At 29.9% G+C, this 20,598-nt stretch overlaps 1 pseudogene; it reads left to right on the forward strand.

Annotated features, from left to right (window-relative positions):
- The window catches only part of LOC128392473 (uncharacterized), a 43,296-nt pseudogene extending 22,829 nt beyond the window's left edge, over positions 1 to 20,467 (forward strand).
- The last annotated feature ends 131 nt before the right edge of the window (positions 20,468 to 20,598 follow it).

Raw genomic sequence — 20,598 nt, forward strand, 5'->3', positions numbered from 1 at the left:
CTCAGGGTACCAGAAAATATGAAGAAGATAAAAAAGTTATTCTTTTCCTAATATTTATCATCATTATCTTCATGATCATTACCAACATTTACCACCATGAAAGTTACTGGTATCTTATCAGGTTATTTTATCTTCCAATGAATTTATTTCATTCAACTTTTATTATTCTTGTTTAGTTATGATGATGATCATATTTTCAGATCAATATCTCATGATTACCATGTAGATGATGAAGAAAAATCAAAATTAGAATCTGGATATTGTAATAACATTCATCTGGATACTCACAAGCGAGATTATTATATTATACCAAGAAAGTTGAAGATAAATTTAATGATAACAGAATCATGATGAACATGATGTTACTTTGATCTTCTAGAATGAGAGAGGGAAAAACTCCCAGATAGTAAGAGAATCGCCTCAGGGTACCAGAAAATATGAAGAAGATAAAAAAGTTATTCTTTTCCTAATATTTATCATCATTATCTTCATGATCATTACCAACATTTACCACCATGAAAGTTACTGGTATCTTATCAGGTTATTTTATCTTCCAATGAATTTATTTCATTCAACTTTTATTATTCTTGTTTAGTTATGATGATGATCATTTCAGATCAATATCTCATGATTACCATGTAGATGATGAAGAAAAATCAAGAATTAGAACCTGGATATTGTTGTTGGTTACTCTTTAATGAGGGTGTGAAGTTGATAGTCACCAAATTTAAAGATGAAGATGAAGTTTATCATCAAGGGTGGAAGAAAAATTTTTCACCATGAAGTAAATTTATCCTGATTTACTATAACATTTACCTTATCATCTTTTGCCAACTTGCTCAAGACAAAATCGATAAATATTATGACACATCCTGAGAAATCAATGTCTCATGAATTATCAGGTTAAAGATGTTCAGAAAACAGGGAGAAGATGAAGAAGTTATCTAACAACATGATGAAATTATGGTAATTGAACATAACTTCAAGTTGGAAGAAGGAAAAAAATTTTCTTTTCATGATAATCTAATGTTTCATATTAATATTACTTCATTTGCTGAGAGAACTCACAATCATGACTCTCATCATCATCATCATCATGGTGAAGATTTTCTCGTGTAAAGATGAGCAGATAAATCATTGAATAAATTGTTGATGTTTAATTCTGATAATGATTAAGTTGACAGTTGATGTTGATCTGTAAATATGAAACATTGTTACGAAGCAAAAAGTTACAGTTTAATATTGTAGCTCGAGATTATTGTAATTCAGTTGAATTTTCATTGATGATGATTCTTATCATAAAAAACTAGACAAAGAGGATAAAATGGTAAATTTAATCTCAATTTAATCTTCAAGTAATCATTATCATCCAAATTGTATTGTATCTCAGTTATTTAGTTAACTCACCGAGGTGATGGTGATAATAACAACATGAGATAAGTATGATTACCTTGATGATAACGATAATATTTGAAATAATATTATCATCATCATCTTCAGCATCATGATCTGAATGTTAAACTTAAGTACCATTGGTCAAGTACCTTTATTTTTGCCTTACTGATTAGAGTTATCATAAAACTGTCAAGTCTTTTAGTGGTCATTGGCTATTTTCATTATAATCATGAAGCTTCATTGTTATTGTTATCATTATATTTACCGTTATCTTCATCAATATAATATTGCTTTTCTTTATCGATTCAATATTAACCTGGACAATTGATCCTGATTACAATTATCACTGATGATTAAGATTCAAGAGTTTTTTTTTATCATTCGGGTTTGGGTTTATCATTTTTCATGTGACAATCAATCAATTGGGTTAATGTTTGTGTCTCATTTTTTTGTTTCCAATTGATTTGAGTTGAGTTAATTGTTAATTTTTCTTTCTCTTTTTATTTCAATTTAAGGTCCTTGTGAATCATTAAGGTGCTCATTTCGTCATTTTCTTTATCGATTCAATATTAACCTGGACAATTGATCCTGATTACAATTATCACTGATGATTAAGATTCAAGAGTTTTTTTATCATTCGGGTTTGGGTTTATCATTTTCATGTGACAATCAATCAATTGGGTTAATGTTTGTCTCATTTTTGTTTCAATTGATTTGAGTTGAGTTAATTGTTAATTTTTCTTTTCTCTTTTATTTCAATTTAAGGTCCTTGAAATCATTAAGGTGCTCATTTCGTCAACATTGTATCATCGACACTACTGGGACACCTCTTTGTACCTGTAGAGTTTGTTCAGCCCATGATATGAATCAAGAAATTATCTGTGGTTCTGATAATAAAACCTATTTCTCTGAATGTGATATTGAACGTTCATCGTGCCTTAACAATTTAGATATTTCAATTAAACACCGAGGTCATTGTGTAAGTCCAATCGATAGATCATCAATTGACCCTTGTGCCAATGTCGTCTGTAATTATGGATCGGTTTGTATACCGCCAACTTTTGAAGGTGAAAATAATCCTAAAGGGTCACCTTTAACTTTATGGAAAAGGTATAAAGATGATTCAACCGGTTCTCCTGTTAAACCAACCAACTCAGATGATTCCAATCAACACCATGAAAGTACCAATGTCAATCTATGCCAATGCCCTTACTGTGAAGACTCAGGGTCAAGTGTTTGTGGGTCAGATGGAATCACTTATACAAGTCAATGTTCACTGACCACTGCCTCGTGTACAGAGAAACGTTACATTACCACAAGATATGAAGGACCATGTCGTAAGTATTGATGAAACTTTTCAAATCTCTTGACCATTTGCAGTGGTCAAGATTTGTCTTCAACATTCAAATGCTGGCATGAAGTAGATAAAATGTTTCTTTCCTTGATTCATCCAAGTTCTGAGATTTATCTTTCAGGAAATAAAAAGTTTTCTTCTCTCTCTCTCTCTTTACTGCCTGCAAAAACTTTCGCATGATTTGTGAATCTTTCTGAATGGAATTGAAACTGAGTAGAGAAAATGAATAATCTAGTAGTTTTCTTCTCAAACAGAGTTAAAGGTTAGAACCTCTCTCTCTCTCTCTCTCTCTCTCTCTCTCTCTCTCTGCTCTTCGTTTTCTTGATTAGACAGAGACATTCACATGATAATAATGATAACGAAAAGACTAAAGGACAAATTATAATGGAAATGAATAGGACCCATGAGATATTATCACTTTCGTTGAATTATATTAGTTTTTTTTCTATGTTGATATTACTTTGAAAAATGTTGGAACTGGGAGTTCGAGAGTAAGTTCTGTAGTCATGTTGTTGTCTCTTTCTCTCATGTAAACTAATATTATTCTTTATTTTCTTATCGCTTCAATTTCTTACAAACACTACAAATATAATCGAATAGATTATGAAATAAATAAACACAATCAACATGAACAATCATGAAGCCTTGGAGCTGTTTCAAGATAATCATCATCACCATGAATGATTATCTTATCGCTTTTTTTTACATTCATGATATTCACATGCAAAGATTGTGTTATTATCTTGAACATTTTCAAACTATTCATTTAAAGTTAACCTTGTTTCGTACCATGAAAATATTATTACAGAATTAATCTTAACCTTGATTGTTGCTAAAGTTGTGAGTATCAAGTATAACAATCAGCTGATATTATGAATACAAGGCTGTTTTATTTGCTCATCATTGAGAGTTTCAAACCTTGAGATGTCCTTCAAGTGTCTATCCCCTGATGGTTGTTGAAATACTTGAACTTTTTTTTCAGGAGAAAAGTTTCAAGTTCAGTTTTTTCCATGGAAAAAAATTCTGATCCTGGATAATATCATGAGTAAGAAAACAACTTGTTGGTCTCAAAGTTGATTGTTTTTTTTTTCCTTGCCTGGGTTAGTCTAATCAGTTTGAACGTTTCCAATTAACTTGATTACTCAATTTGATTTTATCCTTGATTTTTTTCACCTAATTTTTGACAATCAAAATGATTACAATCAATTTGTCTTGTTGATTAGATTGATTTCTCGATGATAATGGTTCAGGTAATTTGAGATAATCTAATCAGTAATTGGAAAACAATTTAGTCATTCTTATTCTGATATCGTCTAAAACTGTCAATTTAACAATCACTCAATTGTTGAGTTTCATCTTGATTTTAATTCAATCAGATTTAAGATTAGATTGTGTTCATTTTCAACAGTTCAATATTCATCACCAGAATCTCCAGTGTCTCTAATGATATTGTTTTGATTTTCCACAGAGAAAAATTATCTCATTTCATGATTACATGAGAAAAGAAATTGAAAATTTTCAAGGAATCGGTTTTAAATTGATTCCAATCAAATTGATAACAAAAAGGTAATTACAGTGAATGAAAATTCCAATAATTTAGATAACTTTTATTATCATGATGATAGCTGATTTTATCTCTTATTTTGTAATGATATTGACTGAAGGTACATTTTCATATATTTATCACCATGCTATGAATACTTTGATGATTGTAAGAACTTTTCCTGCCAAATTTATTCATAACTTTCAGCATTTCATCCCAATCATGATTGTCATTAGCTGAAGATAAATGTTTACAGGTCAAAGTTTAATGTCAATGTCTTTAGATGACTTTATATTTGTATAAATCTACAATTAGTGTATCAGAACTTGCTGAATGATTATCATAACCATGGTGTGGTGGTGATAAACATGATGAGGATAATGAGGATGAGGATGGTGGTAGTGGTGATGTAGGAAAAGTTTAGCTTCCTCTCAACAAAATGTTATACAACCTTTCAAGTGTTTGTATCTTGAAACATGATGAATTCATGATGATGAATGAATGAAAGAATCGTAACCTAAATACTTGAATACCATTCTTTCATTTGTATTGTTGAATTATGAATTACAATGAATCAGGTTGAAATTATCATGGTTGAAAGTGATAGTTGAGTATGAATGCTTTTGTATCATATTATATATCTTATATCATGGTGACTCTGAATTGAAAGGTGTGTGTATTCATCATGAATGTAATGATAATGACTTTTCATGATTTCCTTGAATCAGATCAGTCAATTGAAGCTGATTAATTGGACTCTGGTTGTTAGAGATTGATGAATTTTGGTTTTATGATTAAAATGAACTTTTTGAAATGCTCGTTGTCCAAATTGACCATTTCAACTTCTGGACATGATTTTATGATTATCCTTGAAAGTCACGAAGACTATTAATTTATTTTCATGTATATTTTGATTACAGTTGTGATGATCATGAATCAAAATTCATTCATAAATGTTACAATCGGTCTCGTTTTGGGCGTTTGACATCCATGGAAATTCAGAGTTATCATGATTATTATTGTTTCCATTTTTTTCCTTTTTGTTTCTTTTTCATCCAACATTTCATATCATTTCAATTCCATCTTACATGAGACAATCTACTCACACTGAATCATCCTCATCTTTCACAATCTACTCTGTTAACATTTCAACGTCAAAATTTTACCCTGTCAATCATGAAGAAAGAATCTAAAACTGAGAATCAGAACTTTTGTCAGAGTAAAAACTCAGAGATTTGGATTTATCTTCCTCTTTCTCTGAGGGTAACATGCAAAGTGAATAAATGATGATGATGATCGTTGAAAGAAACAGAAAAGATAAAAGATCTCATGAAAAGGAATAGAAAATATGAAACAAGAGGTTATCATGAAATTCAATATGAATTTTATTCTCTCAACTTTTCTTCCTCTTTTCACTTATGAATAACTAATACAAGGTAATAATAAGGTAACCTAAACAACAAAGGGAGATCTTTGTGAGAGTGAAGAAGAAGAAGGAAAAGAAATGATGAGATGAAAAATATTTCGAAAAGCAACTGATGCGATAATTATGGTTGATATGATTTCTATGGTAACTTTTTTCTCTCTCTGTTCATTTCCATGAATCGACCAGAATCATGATTATTCCTTTTCTATCTATTATCATGATGATTATTATTTCGAGAACTTTTTATATTATCACCAACTCCCTTTACGAAGTTGATTACGAATAATTTTCTAAATTTTCCTTCAACATTGTAAATGAAAATCAGAATCAGATTTCAATTCGCATGTATATTTATTCAACTTGAGGGATATTTTTTCAATTAATTAACAAAGAAAACTTTCCACTGGTCACGCAATAGGAAAACTGACCAGCAATGAATTGAAAGATAATACTACAGAATTGGAATCGAGAGTAACTAAATGTCCAATGTTTCGTGTCATGTTATCGTATCCATTTAGATGCAAATGATTGCATTCAAATTTCCCCCAATTCCTTTGACATTATCTCAAGAAACAGGAAAAGATTTTGCAAAAGGAAAATTAATCAACTTCTCTCAATGTCTTAATCCTTTAATCCAGATACCTCAAATTTAACCTGTTCCCATTATGCTGTTTGTGAGATTGACCCGGAAACCAGTAAACCTCAATGTGTTTGTCCAAAAGTTTGTATTCGTGACGATAATCCCGTTTGTGGGTCAAATGGCCGTAACTATGAGAGTGAATGTGAATTACAGATGGCCTCATGTCTCCAGAAAATTAACTTGACCATTGTCCATCATGGTTCTTGTAGTAAGTAATCACGTAATCATTAATCTGATGGAACTTTTTTTCCCTCCCTTCCCTTTCCCTTTAACCCACCATGTGAATCATTAAATTAGATACAATTCCTAAAATCAATCAATATCCCCAATCCACTCAACTCATCACCTTAATGACACTTTCACCTTAATCATCATTAACAATCAACCAATTACAAGACTTAATCACAATTTTTTTCTCTCTCTCTCTCTCTCTCTCTCTCTCTCTCTCTCTCTCTCTCTTATATAATCATCATGATCATCATGATCATGTTGATGATAATAATAATTAGTGATTCGATTGATCAAAAGTAAACATTAACATGAATGTTGATTATTATTCATGTTTCAATGAGAAAAAGCTCATGATATAATTATCATTATCTGTATTAACTAATCACAATCAGCTAATGATGATGATGATGATAATTATTATTATCACAATTGACACTTTTCCTTCATTCTGATAATGATAATCAATGATAAATCATCGGATTCATTAGTTAATATTAAATTCACCATACACTTGTCATTAAGACCTCCAAGTGATATTTGAATATTGTTTATCATTATGATAATAATATTAATTGTAATTCTCATATGATGCTAATTAACAATTACAATTATCTGAAATTAGCTTGAAGCTATATGATGATGATAATAATATTTAGTATTGACAATTAATTCACATTCGCAACAACAACAATCAAAGTAACAATCAAACTTTTGATATGATTTACTTGTTGGAAACTTAATTCTCATCCTAATACTTATTCAATTAGTCTAATAAGTTAATTTGATTCTAATCAATAGTAACAATTATTTAATTAGTTGTGTCAGATAAAAATGATTCACAATTAACTCATTTTGCAGAATTAATTAACTTTGTAATAGGAAAATGAGATTAAATGGATTAGAAGAAAACAATTAAACTTTTGTTTCGAGTTCTATTTTAATTGTAATATTAATAGTGGAATAAATTTTCGGATCCTTTCAGATTATTGAACAATTTAAATAAAATTACAATCAAATTATTAATGATGAGAAATTATCACGATAAGTAAATTGATCATTTTCTTTATCGAATTAAACTTTTATTAGAACTTTTCTTTCGAGAAACTTTTGTTTCTCCAAAGTTTTTCTTTCTCATCTTGGTAATCATGATTATCCCTATTAATAGATCAACCTGATGACAATTAAGTTGAGCCTTCAAATGTCTATTATAATGTTGAACAAATGATGATCATCATCATGATAATCGAGTATGAAAAAAGTGGATTCATTAAAGTTCAATTGTTTCCATTGACTTATCTTTGTTCATGGTGCCTATTGTTTCATATCGGATGCTGATGATGATGATGATCAAATCTATTATTATTATTATCTTCATCATCTTTGTTTTGACTTAAAACAATTCTGACATGATGATGATGATTCCTAATAAATGAATTTTTTTCAAAAAAAAACGATAAGAGTTTTCTGAATAAACGAGCAAGAAAAAGTTCTGAGTTAAATCTTCCAAGTTCAATGTTACTCTCAACTTTATTTGGGGCTAACATGGGAAGATTTACTATTATTATCATTATCATCATCATCTTCTTCTTCCAATCTTCCTCCTTTCCTTTTCACTTTCTCGTTGCTCTTTTCTCAGTAGTAGGAGTTGTTGTTGTTTCTCAACTTCATCTTCATCTTTATCTTTACCATCTACAACAAAATTACAAACAACAACAACAACAACATGAACATTATCTGAAACAAGCTCATCATCATGATAATCACCATGATCATGGAGACAGAACCATTTTGTTCATAATGAATATGCTACAATAATGAATCCAAAGGATTGAGTTCAGCTTGGATTCAACCTTATCTGATTTCCTCGAAAGTAAAACTTATATAATAATAATTCATAGAAATGATTATTAACTCTGATATAACTAAATTGTTGATCATGACGATGATAATTAATGATTAGGTTAGTTTAATTTGCTCGGAGATAAGCCTGATTAACTAATCCATGTATATTAATACAAACAAAGGATTGATCTGGTTGATAAAACAAAGATGATCAAGTAATTGTCAACAATTAAATTTCCAATTACAACTCTTTTCAACCTCAAATTTATTTTAATCACGTTACAGTTAATTAATAAATAATGTTGACGATTTAACATCTCAAACTTTTCTCTCTCTAATTTCGTCCCAATTAAATTGAAGCTATTAATAAATCGAAATCAATTAGATGAGAAATTATTAATTTCTTACCTTTGATTTAGTTATAATTACATATGAATAGCAATGGAAACTCGTAGCTATAAAATGATGATTAAATTTCAATTAAATTGTGATCACAGAGGTAAATTGTTTCCATCATTATCTAAATTGTAGTAATTTACTATTTGATTGTTGAAATTAATTCAAACAATTTTTTCTCCACCATCTCATCCCAAAGTTGTCATAATGATGCCTCAATCCTTTGCAATTGAACTTCCTATTTGCCCAAAAGTTAATCATCATCATTATTTAGTCTTTGACTGTTATTAAATTGACATTAACTGTAAATTGTATTTACTTTTAAACATGATGGCGATGAATGAACAAAAAAATATACTAACAGTTTCCAGTTTATGCAAATCAGTTGATTGCAAAACCGTTGATGAACCTGGTAAATGCCTTGAAGGTCAATCTTGTGATTGCAATCAATTTAATTGTCAAATTGAACCAATTGAACCAGTTTGTGGAGATGATGGTATTACCTATGCTAATCAATGTGAATTAAGACAATCATCTTGTCGCAAGCAATTTAAATTATCACAATTATATTTTGGTACATGTGATCAAATGATGATTAGTTTAATCACAACTTCCACCATTACCATTGATCCGATAACTTCACCATCTTCATCAATTGTCAATCAAAACTCAAATGATATCAATGATTTACTTAATTCTGCCAATCGTGCCAAAAATAATCACGATAATCATGATCAGGTTGTGAATTCAAAGGTGCTGATTCAATTGGACCAATGATTTAGATAATATTGACTCGCAATTAGAATCATATCAAACTTCAACCTCGAACCAGCATCATCATCATCAACATCATCACCATCATAATCGTCATCATCACTCCCACAAACAACCACAATCAACGAATGACCATCATCCCAACCAAATAAGCGATCCTAAAGTGACCTTAATAACAACATGTGATAACCTTTTATGCCTTTTCGGTGCTTCATGTCAATATAATTCATCTGATTATCCATATTGCCATTGCTCCTTTCACTGTGATGCTGAGCCATTCAATCGTCCCCACCCTTACCAGGTGATCCTTTTGATGAATCATCACTTTCATCTCTTCCTCTTTCCGGTTCCGCTGCTTTTGAAAATGATCAGAGACTTATTTTTGTCTCTTCTTCATGAATCAATCTGCGGTTCTGATGGACAATATTATGATAATGAATGTCAAATAAACAGGAATCATGTAACCAACAGAAAGATATTTCAATTGTTGATGATAAATTTTGTGAGCAACAATCAACTCCGTTTCAGTCAGTTAAATACTGATGATAATAAATTGTTAACCAATTCTAATGGTAAGTCATTATAATAATCTTACAATTTATAATAAGAAAACTTTCGTTCATGATAATCAACGAATCTCAAATGTTCATGATAATTGATTCATTTTAGAAATGAAAACTTTTTCTCTCTCATCATATTAATTGAGTAACTATCATGAGATAAATACGATAATTTTCATAATAAATTCTCATTGAATTCATTCATCATTTTCATGCGGAAATATTTCTAACAGAATTTAAATTCCAAATGCTAAGATTACAATATTCGGAATCAATTTGAGTAAATAAATAATAACAAAGAATTAACCAAATTAACTATTCCAAGTTGTTAGAGTTCATCAAGAGATATTAACGGTATATATGTTATGATATGAAAGATGATGAGGATGCTGGAAAGAACAAGAAAGAGAATTTTTTATTCAAGAGAATAAAGAATAAAGAATAAATTCTAAAATATATTATCTCATTTCATTTGAGAACTGGGAGTTGATTGGAATCCTATTGGAATTGTTTTCTCCTCGAGAAAAACACTTGAAGTAAATCAGAATTTCATGCCCCAGGGCAAACACACCTTTCCATTTTCAACTTTACTCCGATAGTTCTGATTCTCAGACTACATATAAGTTCACCATCATCACCATGAAAATAATCATCATCATCTCTCAATAACTTTCACTTTTCCTCCCAATATCTATAACCTTTTTTTATAACATCTTCTTTGTTTTTTTTATTCTCGATTTAGAACTTTTTTCTCCTGATTTTATCTCTTGAACCTTCATGATATCATCATGATGATGGTGATGATGATAACCAATAACCACCCACTTTTGAAACTGCATCAGACAGCATGAGGAGATAATAATAACACTCATATTCATATAATACATGAGAAGAAGAGGAAAAAAAAAGTCAAATACTCAAAGAGTATTTAACTTGGATTCTATTTTTTTATCTTCATCTTTTTACCTGGAATTTTATTATTTTTTTCTTATTCTTTTTTATTTCTTCCCCTGTAAATCTAGTTGAACACCTTTTCCATGTTTTTCAATTCATTTTTTTCTCCTTCATGAATCAATCGTTTTGTTCAATATTATATTATAGATATTCTTCCATGATATTCATCATTTATCTGTCAGATAAAAAGATGTAGATAAAATTCAATCTTGAATCCATTAAGATTATCGTTGAATTGTAAGTGAAGAAAGCAAAATGTACTAAGCTGATTCTGAAGAACGGAACAAATCATGAACAGAATTTACAGTTACATGTGTATACATATACAGTGGAGGTGGAAAACATAATACATGATAAGATGATGATCATCTCCAGAAGCATCATGATGATAATGAATAAAATATGCAACAAGAAGTAGAAATCAGAAAAAAACTGAATTGCTTTTACTTTATATATTTCATCATTATTCTGAGTCTGAATAATATTTTCCTGTTACCTGAATTGATATGCTCATAGTTTTATCGTGTTTCCTGATGATGAAGGATGAACTTATCTGAATCTGATGAATTTTTTTCTCCTCTTGCAATTTATCATCTGATAATCAAAGTGAAATAAAAGTTGATAGATGCAAGATTATGAGAAAGTAATTTATCAATTGGTTTTCATCTAATATTCACCATGGACTCTTGAAAATTCATGATCATGATTTAATCTCGATTCAGATTTTGTTCCGTTCTTCCGTTATACAGACAATTGACTCTCTCTCTCTCCTCCCTCTTTGAAATCATTCAGGAAATTAATGGAATCTCATGATAAAAATTCAACATCATGATGAACTTTTACTACAATCTCTTTAAGAATAATCTTATCTAATACCTTTGAAGGAGTAAAAGGAGAGAGAGAGAGAGAGAAATTAACCAGTAGACAAGATCCGGAGTAGGACGATGAAGTAGATTTGAGATTTGAGAACAGGAAAAGGTAACTCAAAATTTTCAGGGAGGATATGATAACATAATGAATATGATAAAGTATATATATAACTTTATAGTTGAATGTAAATTGAATTCCCCTGAGGCTTTGATCATGATGAGGATGATTGAATAGATGAATTAAAAGTTATATATGTAAATAAAGATTACATATTATTCATGAGAATCCACTTCTCTCTCATGTCCATGAATGAATAACATCATTGATGGGAAATTAGTAATTCATTTCATGATAGACGATCAACTTTTTACCAGATTAAACGATCAAAATATCAACCAATTTAATTTTGTCAATTTTCCAGCTATTATTTAATTAACTTTTGTGTCCATCAAACTGATGGAAATATTCATTGAATTAATATATAATCATGTAGATTTCATGTAATACATTTAACCATTTACTCTGAGCGGTTGAAACCAACAAGAAAATGGATCAATTGAATATTTCCTGAGTATCGAATGGAATTGAAATCGTTGGTGATGATCATGATTCTGAATAATAGACGGATTCATGTGATTTCACCTTTCTAATGGTTTTCAAAGTTCTTGACACAGAAAACAGAGTAAACAGAGAACTCAATGAACCATTGAAATGATAGAAAACAATAAGAGATAATGTTACATTTGCAGAAGAATTTTTAATTCAGGGTGAAATTTCATCATTCTCATGACCTCTCTATTGTAATCATGCAACTTGAATCTGAAATTTGACAATAACAATCAATCCAGATTAAATTGGGTGAAATAAAGAGAACGAAACAACTCATTTTTAAGCCGAAAGTTAAATGATAATTTGTTTCATCTATTGAATTGTTCATGAAAATGTATCATTATTATCATGCTTTCCATCCTGAATATAACTCATTCCATGAAATAATAACAACAGCTATTGAATTGTTGTTCTTCAGCTAAATGTTTACTTTTTATCCCACAGTGGTTATGATGAATTACTATTATCTAAACCATTTTCATGGTCTGATTCATTCATATATCTATTTGTTTTTATCCCATGTATTTGATTCAGAGATTAAAGATGATTAGAACTTTTCTATTTTCTATTACCACTGAAAATTGAGATTCCGTGATTACAGTTTCATGTATCTGAATCTCTCTCTCTCTCTGCTATTATTGTCCACTATTGGAATTGAATTGAATTGATAAGATGTAGTACTAATGTAGATTTTCATTGGAGATAAAAGTTCATAAATTATCTGAACTGAATGACGATTACTTTTGGATTATTGTTGGTATACATCATGATTATTGATTATTTTATCAGATAGTTGAACCATAATGAACTCGATAATGATATTAGTTAGTTGGAGGAGGTTGAAGGTGGAAAAGCCAGTGGGTGTCTTGGTGGTACAGTAAATTTATTGGGTTAAATGTTTTGCCTCTGAGAGTGTGAAACATGATGAAAATTTGTGATGATAAAAGTGATGAATGATTGTGATGAAGTGATTGGTACAAGATGATAAACTTATCTGCTATCTGAAATTATTAGGATAAGATTCATAAAGAAGGATTAACATTATCCAATTAGATTCTGAACGATTTAGATAAAGAAGAATCGAGGATGAAGATAAAATGATGATAATGATAATGAGGAAGATAAAATGAAAGTGGTTAAGATTTTTTTTCTCCTGATAAAGGAATCAGAATAATGATCATCATTATCATCAAATTGAGAGCATGATGATGATGATGAAATAAGAAATATTTGTTATCAAGTTTTCCTACTCAATTGATTGGAGGATTGGACACTGAATTGATCATGATGAAAATTTGTTCAACAAAATGATGAACAACAAAAGCTAAGAGAGAGAGAGAGAGAGAGAGAGAGAGAGAGAGAGAGAGATGATATTATTGATTAGGATTTGGAATGAGATAAACCATTGAAAATATCTCATCTAAACTAAATCAGTGATTAAATTGACTCCAATTGAGTTTCAATGAGCTGTCACCTTTCACATGGTTGAGAAAAAAATTTGGAACCAAAATGATTTCAGATAACAAGGTCAAGCTAATAATGACCATAAGTTTGCAGCTCGAGTATGGACAGTTCAGGAAAAAACGAACTTTAATTTCCCCTCTGAGCGTCAGAATTTTTGGTGAACGAAAAAATCGAAGAAATAATTTTGCTAATCGATTTTATTATTACTATAAAGAAGCAAAAAAAAACGAAAAAATTTTTTTCTTCTCCAATTACTCTAATCTCTAAACTTTATATCTAATATAACAATCAACTAATTGCGTTTAGATTGAAGGACATGAGAAAAAAATGGTCAATGGGTCAATCATACTTTTCGAAAGTTGAACATTTACTCTCGTTTTCTTTTGATTATCATGGAATATCCTGACATTAATCAGATGGATAGAGAAGTTAATTTGATTGTTAATTGATTAGAATAGTAAATTATTAATTATAATAGCAAATTTCTAATGCAAATTCAAAGAGAGACAAGAAAAAGTAAAATAATGAAAATTTTCTCCAATTTAATCAACTTACCAACATGAAGATTTAAATATTCATCTCATGAATGTTAATTAATTTGTTCCTTCCACCTTCTCCAGGAACTAATCATGAGACCAAAATGAAGTGTGAATCAAGTGAATTTGGTTGTTGCCTTGATGGACAAACACAAGCCCTTGGTTCTGATTATCTTGGTTGTCCAGGTAAGTGTCCAGTTGATTAGAATCATCATCATCTGATTAACTTGAATCCTCTTTCTCCATGTAAATTATTTAAAAAACTTTCTCTCTATTTCTCTGTCTCAGTCGAAACTGACAAGATGATATTAATTAGATGAAAACAGGAAGAGAATGAAAAAAAAAATATTGAAACCACATGAGAAGAGAAAATTTTTTTCTCTCTTTATTAAATAATAATAATGAAGAAACTAGAACGTAACCATGGTAACCTTGAGTTCTAACTGAAATTAGTCACTCATTCAATACCTTAACTTAATATAAATGATATATACTTAATAACGAAAGCTTATCTGTTATCATTAATAGTAACACTCTGTAAATGCCTAAGGGTGAGTTGGATAAAAGAAAGGTGAAAAGTGAAATTTCAAAATCGATCGACTTTATGATAACAAGAGATAGAAAAAGTTCTAAGTTGACAGAGAAATATTTACTGAAGATGTAAGACTAATGAACAGAATAAATAGACTGTAAGAATAACTTTCAATTCAAGTTAATATAAATTGAAAATTTTCATTACTATTACATTAAAATTTCCATTGGAAATTCTGACATTTCTTTCTCTTTTCTTTTATTCTTCCATTAGAACGATGTTTCTGTAATCGTCGAGGTTCCATTGGTTCTAATGTGATCCGGTTACTCGACAATGTCGATGTAAACCAGGATTGGTGGCCTTAAATGTAACCGATGTGAGGCCGATTTCTGGGGATTACATATGGCCAAGGTCAAGACGGATGCTTACGTAAGTATTACAGCTATTGGAGTATCTTTGAAATTGGATGAATGAAAGTTCTGACACAATCACTGAATAGATACATGAACACATATGAGTTAATCATGAAGCAGAAAAAAACAAACCATGATAATATAACTTGATTATATTCCAGTTGAATTGATTCGTGTTAGTTTAATATTTGTTGATGTCTTTATTTTATCATCATCATCATCATTGTTTTCTCTTTCTTGCATCACTTACTTTTATTGATTTAGTCTCGTTAATCAACAAACTGTAACTTGTTGTGATAATATTCATTACTCAGCATTCATTTAATCAATTATCATTAAGGTAACTAAAGTTTTCTATCATTATAACATGATATTTGTTTGCCGTTATAATAAATTCCCAAAATCCTTTACTTTGTCTCAGATTATTATCATTTCTAAGCCCAGTTCCACCCTCTCTCTCTCTCTCTCTCTCTCTCTCTCTCTCTCTCTCTCTCTCTCTCTCTCTCTGTAATAGTTTCAATACTTGAAAATTTCAACTGAATATCAGATGATATTAATCATGAGAATAAAAATGTTGAACACTAAATAGTTAGCACTTTTTACATGGTAACATTTCAACGGATTTCCGATGTAACTTAAGACCTTCAACTTATCTATTTTTTTTCATCTTCTCCTTTTGTTTATCCATTTTCGTTTCACTTCCGGTTCAGTCTCTGAGTTTGTATTTAATCAGCAGTAAGAATCAAGTTTCAGAAAACAAAATACTCAATCAGCATTTATCAAGCGTATTAGACAGGGAGAAATGTTTAAATTCTGTGAAATTCAGTTGCATATTTTATTCAACGAAAACTTCAACCCACAGGTAAAGGAAAAGGAAATGATTACAACCAAAAGTTGGTATTTCAGTTCAGAGGTTGATAATTTTTCCATTGTAAAACGATAATAAAGTAAATCTTATAAATCGAGAGCATCACAATGGAGATGATGAAAACTTCAGAGGATTTTTTATCATCTTCCCATGAAATTAGCTCATGATTAACGGATCTAAATTTTAAATGATTCGGATGAACAGGTAACAGTTAACGAGGGGATAAGTAGGTGACTTAAGTCTATCCAATTTCAATTAGAATTTTATTTTCAATTCCAATTGCATGATGATAATGAGGATGCTGAGGAAGATGATGGAAGAACTAAATTGGATAATAGTCTAAAGGAAGAGATGAACTTCTCGAAAGTTGTATTTCCATTGATAGAAAACATTTTCCTTCTCCTTTTCATTTCTCTTATTGGATTCTTGTTTACAACCAACTTGTTTCTCTCTCAATTACCTGCACTCACCTTTACTTAAACTAATTCACTGTTTATTCAATTCTAAATGATACAACAATCAAGTAATTGGAATTTACTCTACAGATACAAACTAAAATCTAACATCAGGTAACATTTACCTCTTCCTTTATACTTAATATGTTTTATTTAACAAATTCTCTTCCACCAAGATGAGTGAATGAAGATAAATTGTCCACTCTCAGTTAGAGTTAACAGTAAATTGTGATTGTAATCTTAATCAATTCACTCGAACTCGATAACTACACAACTAAATTTTTAGATTTTCATGGGAAAATTTTCAGTTCACCTTCTCATCTTAGAAATGAGGTAACGGTACTTTGTAGATAAAGTTTGACAATAAAGGTAAACATGATAAATCTGAATATAAGATGAATACTTTTGTTCAGTGATTCGTTTCGTTCAATTGAATTGATTCTCCTGTGATCATGTTAATTTATTTTCATAAAGAAAAACTTTCCCTCTTCTTCTGGAACTTTTCCCTTCCACCTCAACTCATTTTATCCTTTTCTTTAGCTTGTAACTGTAATAAATTTGGTTCAGTTCAAGTGATTGTGAACAAACAACAGGTAAATGTGTTTGTATTCCCGTATCAAAGGTCCAAAGTGTGATATTTGCCCACAATTCTTGGACTTCATGGTTGTACTCATGGTAAGTTTCATCTTTTAAGATAACAGGGAATCATATGAATAGATTGAACTTTTCTGTTCGAAAAGTTACAAAAACAAACAAACAAGTTACAAGAAAATACTCAATGAATTGTTTACATGGAATAGTAAAGGTAAATATTAACATGGAACAATTTTTTTCATATATTTGAATTCTCAATAAACTTTAAGATAAGTAGCTTTGATTATTGTATTGGTTTTACTACTTGATCGAACCATTGATTCGTGAACTTGTTCACATTTAAATATATATATTTTTCCTTATCGTTGTTTCATCGTCATCATAATCATCTAACATGATGATAAAAATTTTCATGTCAATCCATTCTCGGATCAGTTGAGTTGATTTTATATAATATCCATGAATAGTAAAGTAAATGTCAATTTCCAATCGATGATTAAGTTTCCTAAAGCGACAATTACGATTCTATTCACGTTCGTCAGAGCTTCTAGATGCAATGGGAATGGCGAAATTGTGACTTTCACTCAATGGTTAATATTATGGAGTAATAATGATAATAATAATAATTGGGAGAAAAGCTTTTCTCTTGAAATAGGAAATCAGATGAAATTAAGGTTGGAGTGTTGGGAAGTGGCAGTTGAGATGAAATTGTGATGATTTAAATGGTTAAGCTTATAAATTGATAACTTCCGTTTCCATTCATTTCCTTATTATCATTGAGTTGATTGTGATAATTGATGAAATCGATGAATAATCCAAAATGATGGTGATTAACTTTACAGCTTGAGTATTAATTGTAAAATCAGTTTCCACTTGAATTGATTTTTAATCACTTTCATTAATCTAATTATCGTCAGTTTTGTCATTCGCCATCATCAGTTAATTGTTAAACTTTTTGACAGCATCAGTTCCGTTTCCTTGATTTACCTTTTTCTCTTCTTGTTCCTTTTTTTTTCATCTAATGTGTTTTTCCTTTGTTTTTCTTCATCTATCGATTTAAATTATATACAATTAAATGAACAATTTTCTTTAATCAATTTTAAACCCATCATAACAGAAGCATTTTAAATGAAGTTAATTATTTTCTCAACAATTAAGTTAATCACTGAATTGTTTTAACAGAATAATTTACCTTTTAAAGGAAAAGTTTAAAAAGATAAACAATGTTACTCTTTTTCTTTCAATTTCTTTACTTTTTTTTACTTTTTTTTCCAATGGATTCAGGGTAATTTCTTATGAGAACTTCAATGAACCAGAATAGAAGTGTTTTCTTTTTTTTGTTTGGAAAACAATCTACAAATAAGATTAGAACTTTTTTTCATTGGAATTGTTAATAAAACATCGTTGCAAGTTGAAGATTTAATTGCTGAGAAATTGAAAAAATTGAGACTCAATTGAATTCGCAAGGTAACATTTGGAACTTTTGTCTTCATGGTTCAGAATCGGTTTCAGAATTGACGATTCAGGCAAAGGCCAAGGATAAGGTTGGATTATCATGTAACTATTATCGTTATTTTGACAATGTTTTTCTCATTGTAGATTCTCATGTAACTTAAGACAACATATATAACATGATGATTCAGTAGAAAGAGATGAAAGAAAGAGAAAGAGAGAGAGAGAGAGAGAGAGAGAGAGAGAAAGTTCCAAGTCCAATGAACCATGAAATTCAATGGGAGATGAAATAAAGAAAAGGAGAAATTCTTTACATTCTCAATGGGCATTTTCTCACTCAATTGTTATTCTATCGACATGACGATAATCATCATGATCATCATTAAGTGTATCATGATGATTATCTGCATACAAATATCATTAATGCTGAATAAACAAATGGTTTGATTGTTTCGAGTAAAAAAAATCAAGACGAGTCCAATTGCAAATTGGTTAAAGGTAATTACATGTTGGTGGTTTAATTGTTATTAATTAGTTGCTTGTAAAGTTAGTGTATCATGAACATCATGGTCAATGAGATTAATTGTACCAATGAATTAACTTTGTTATTGTTTCTGTTTTCCTATTGTATTGTTCATTGGTAATGAACATTCAGATTTCTCATGAATAATCAATGTTACAGTACAGAATTTTTGATTCATTTTCCTTTTACAGTTGAAGATTAATATTCATTCAAATTCAATGGTGATTGAAATGAACTTTCCATGATTCAAATGTAACATAGGAATTCAATTCTAAATTCAGTAGAATAGGTTTATCTTAATAATAACAATCGAATAATTAAATTAATATTTTCTCTCCCTCTCTCTCTCTCTCTCCATTGTAATTAACTGTTTTACTAATCTTTTTCTTTGGAATTATTTTTTCATGATAAACAAAGGTTCAATTGCTTTTCCTCGGAATGGATTCTGTCATGATATTACCTGTTTTCATGGAGCAGTTTGTGTCCAGAATGGAAATATAGCCCAATGTATCTGTGATTTTAATTGTAGAAAAAATTCAACCATGGCAGGGGGAGATTCCAATGATGATTTGATGGATTATTCAGTTATCTGTGCTTCAGATTCCAATACTTACCAATCAGATTGCCAAATGAAAAGAGCCTCATGTCTCCATCAAACTGATATTCTTGTTATTCACAAAGGTCCATGTTAACAGTTTTACACCATAGGAAAGGAAAAATTAGTCAACAAAATTGGAAATTCAACTTTTGTTCTGCTTCCATTTCATTTTTTATTCTGGAAAATTTGAAACTACTTCAGGGTGAATTCTAACCGTCCAATGTTGGGCTCAAAGGCTATTCGGTATTCACCCCAAATTTTCAACTTTACCACTGAAAGAAATTGAAACGAATGATAAAAACTCACAATTCGTTTCTTCATCCTGATATAATCTCTTTAATCATGTATCCTAATCACCAACATCTATTTATTACCATGTTAATAATCATCAATCTCTGGAGTTCTCTATCTCTCTCTCTCTCAGTCTTTTCTTTTTCTTATTCCAAAAGAAATGCAACAGATCAAATACTCGATTCTGAATGTGTGATATTTTCATCAACCTTTTGCTGTTTTCTCTTCCCATGCATTTCATTTAGAACTGTTGTTGTGTTCTCTGTCTTTTTTTAAGA

The sequence above is a fragment of the Panonychus citri genome, unplaced genomic scaffold, assembly GCF_014898815.1.
Source record: "Panonychus citri isolate SS breed McGregor unplaced genomic scaffold, ASM1489881v1 Contig00136, whole genome shotgun sequence".
Lineage (NCBI taxonomy): Eukaryota > Metazoa > Arthropoda > Arachnida > Trombidiformes > Tetranychidae > Panonychus > Panonychus citri.